This window comes from Kryptolebias marmoratus, linkage group LG2 (genome assembly GCF_001649575.2).
Source record: "Kryptolebias marmoratus isolate JLee-2015 linkage group LG2, ASM164957v2, whole genome shotgun sequence".
NCBI classification, from domain to species: domain Eukaryota; kingdom Metazoa; phylum Chordata; class Actinopteri; order Cyprinodontiformes; family Rivulidae; genus Kryptolebias; species Kryptolebias marmoratus.
This window is the reverse complement of record NC_051431.1, coordinates 15313001-15317082: the sequence shown is the minus strand read 5'-3', so window position 1 is coordinate 15317082 and position 4082 is coordinate 15313001.

The window sequence follows — 4082 nt, the reverse complement described above, 5'->3', positions numbered from 1 at the left end:
ATATGATGAATTTGAGATTTTCATTTGTTGTCATTTGTAATCATCAAAATTAAACGAAATAAACATTTGAAATATATGAGTTTGTATGTAATGTATGGATATAATATACAAGTTTCACTTTTTAAATGGAATTACTGAAATCAATCTACTTTTTCATGATATTCTAATTTTATGACCAGCACCTGTATATGTTGTAAAATGTTGAACTGATTTACTCAATTAAGCATACTGACATGCAATAAAAACATAATATGACTCAGGCTGCAGCTAATAACTGAAGTTGTGTCCTCTCTAGGAAAAAAAACAACAACAACAAATTGACTACAGCAACTGAACTGGTGTGGCTAAAAATGGCATCCGTAATCTCCCTCTGTGATTCCCTTTTGTTGCATCTCTGTTTTTATCCTGCAAGCAACACTAATTAGGAAAGATTTTCATTTCCATGAGCAATTAAATAAATATAAATAATAATAAAAAAATGATTTGACATTTTATTCTAATCCTAAAGCTGGAAGATTTATCAGGGACGACAGTTCTTTTTGTTTTCTCCTTTCTAATAATGACAAGAGGGACGCTTCATCAAAATCAGCCTCCCATTAAAACCTTTTCGCTTGTCTGATAAAGTCACCAAACAGTTAATTAGATTTATTACATTTGACACTGAGATTACTTTTCCCTCAAGTGACAAACCTGATGCAGCTGACAACACGTTTTTTCCTCATTGTTTTTACTTTTTTCATTCAGTCTTTGTAGATTTTCTTTTCCTGCCTTGCGGTCTGATTAATTACGCACCTGACAATGAAAAAAAAAAAAAAGGAAAAGAAGAAATCCACCCATTGAATTAGCTAATCTCCACTGGAAAACAATGAGCATGTTTTGTTTTTTCAGTGTTTATTTGCTGGCTGGTGTTTTTTCTTTTTTCACATTTTGAATGGGAAGGGTAAAAAAAAGTGCACAGGCTTGTTTCACATCAACAAACTCATCTGTCACTGCTAATGTGGTCATATTTTCTCATCCCGGTGGTTCAGTAGTTCAGGAGAGCGCAGGATATTAATGGAGAGTGGCCTCTCCACCTCATTTCATCTGACACGTATCAACAAAGACGACTGCAGATAAAATTGAGAAGTGGAATGTCATTGGAGCAGCGAAAGTAGCGCAGAGACTGGTAAGGAAAATATTTTATTGATGAAATACGGCTCATTTTCAAAAACAACTTAATCATCTTAAAAAAAAGTAATTTCCTCTCCTAACAAGAAAAAAAATCCTTTCTAAGTTTGAACTGGAAAGGAAAAGTCAATATTATTGATTTCAGAAGTGTTTTTTAAAAGGCGCGTATTAGAGCTGCATTATAACTTAAATTCAATCAAAAAAAGAATTGTCAATTCAAGTGTAAGCTGATATTTAACTGAGAGTCAAGCACGGAACTACTAAAACCACTATAGTGATTACGATAAAAACATTAATACAAAATCCCCCTTTTTTTAACAGTAAAGAAACACTAGCTGGGACCGATCTAATAAGTCCTGGTTTGCATTAAGTGTGTGTGTTGGTGGGGAGGTGGGAAATTTCTACATTCCATATTTCTTTCAGTGTCAAATATACGCCAAAAGTCCACCACGAGCGTGTATTATGCTCCCCGCGCGCACTGAACTTCCCATGCACACACAATTCAGTGACCACGAGCGCGACTCTACTGCAGGGCACAAAACTCAACACGCGCATGAATTGCAGCTCTCAATATATCAGTCTGCTCACTCGTGGATCTACTCCTGCACTGCTTGTGTGAAACTTTAACCCCCCTTCCCCACAACAAGTGTAGAAAAGAAGCACTTAAATATTAACCTGCATATGATTGGCACCTTTTCTGCTATCCCCGCCCCGTGACCCTTGTTGGCGCTGGCTTCCATAGCTAAGTACTATTGTGAATTGTGAATATGTACATGTATAATCTCACAGCAACTATAAAACCTGCATGTTTCTATGCTAAATTCATAAAAAGTTTCCTCACTAAACTCCGACTCAGCCGCGTTAGAGCCACACAGAGATGAGTTGGCAAAGGAAGCCAGCGCCGACAAAGGTCACAGGGCGAGGATAGCAGAAAAGTGACCAATCATATGCAGGAAATAGATGCTCGTGGTGGACTTTTGGCATAAATTTGACACCACAGAGTTGTAGCTACACTTGTGAATACTAATGTTCAACAGTCTTGGTGACCACTTTAAGTTGACTCCAAAAGAGTTAATAGGAAAATTTTAAACAAATTAGATATTTTTTTGCAATCTGTTAGAGTTTGGAGTAGTTGTTTGGCATGACACTACCACACCAACCTTTAGCACAATATCTGCAAAGCCGACTGGGTTATAGGTTGTATTTGAATTTTATGTAAGAAATAAAAACTGAAGAGCAGAGATCAAACTATGCCAAAAACTATTGATTAATTTATTTTCTCAGCAGATGCCGTGTCTTTGGTTCTTTCCCTCAAGCAAAGATGAATGAAAATATCTTAAAACTGTTTAGGTAATTCAAAATCAATATTGCACTTTCGTAGCTGTCACAGCATATGGAATTCTGTTTATTTAGCTGCGTATTTTTCACTACTGAAAATTAGAGTGTGTGCTTTCTAGCTGCTTTTTTGTAACCAATATGGAACAACCCAAAAGACGAAAAAAGGGCAACAAAGAATCCTGGTTGTCATATTTCATGCATAAAATGGGTTAAACTGACAGCTTGACATGTACTCTTTATGATTTGCTTCCTTTGATGTATCAATGTGTAAATAACTCTTGCCACACAGACACAAAAACTGACTCCAGATGACACCCATACTGTATATTGCTTAAACAACACAGACATTTTTACAGCATTGATGCCACTTTTAACTACAGCCGTCCTCACTTAAGAGAATTTTTCTTACCAGGACCCAGCTCCTGATAAGTAAGTCTGCCCAAAACCTCAGTTTCACATTTTATCCCGGGACTTCCTCATATCTTCAGATTAGCAGCTTTTGCAATTATTTTTGTGTATGAACTACATGCTGTAACAAGTAATACATTTTGATTAAGTTGTGACACAGGCCTGCAGAGGCACCACATATTGAAGCAGCGCCTGGGGGACAACATCTCATAGTGCCTTCATTTTACCACGTTAACCACCGCAACATATACCAGCCTATATCTTAAGATGTAACGCTAAAGTCATAATGTTTTAATTTATTCATACACTTATCAATTACTGAAGCAATTACTGACTGTCTCTGCAGCTTAGTCACAGCAGGAGCATCCACATTCGTTTTGGAATGGTTATAAACTTTATCAAAGTAATTAATAGTAGACAGAGTTAGTGCATTTTTTTTATTGTATGGACAGGCTGAGACCATTCCTCTCAATGTGATGGGACCCAAACTAAAGTCTTGCTAGTGTTTTGTCTGCATGACACAGCTGCAGCATACTTGATTTTATTTTATATTTTTACATTTTCAGACATTATTAAACTGTATGCGTTGTTTTAAAATCTTTTATTGATCAAATAAGGTCAAGAACAGTTTTTAATGTTAAGAATTCTGACTTGCAATATGATCATGTAGATCAGGGGTCTCCAATCCTGCTCTTCGAGGGCCACTATCCTGCATGTTTTCCTTGTTTCCCTGCTCCAACACACCTGATTCAGTGGTTAAATTAACTCTTCATGTTCTGCAGAAGCCTGTTAATCACCCATTGATTCAAATCAGGTGTGTTGGAGCAGAGAAACAAGTAAAACCTGCAGGATAGTGGCCCTCCAGGACCACGATTTGAGACCACTGGTGTAGATTCTTAGTCATCCAGGACAACTGGATGACTGAACTGGACTTCTTTTCTGTTAGTTGAAGACGTTCGGCTTCTCATCCAAGGAGCTTTTTCAGTTTAAATGAAGAGTGCGACATTCCAAGTTTGGAACAACAGAAAAAAAAGATTTGTTCATTAAAAATGAGAATTTAACATTTAAGTATCTTGATTCTGGACAGCTTTGATCGCTGCTGCGTCTTCTGTTATTTCATGTACTTTAAGTGATAATCCTGATTTTGTGGGGATCTTTGGAAAGGTTAT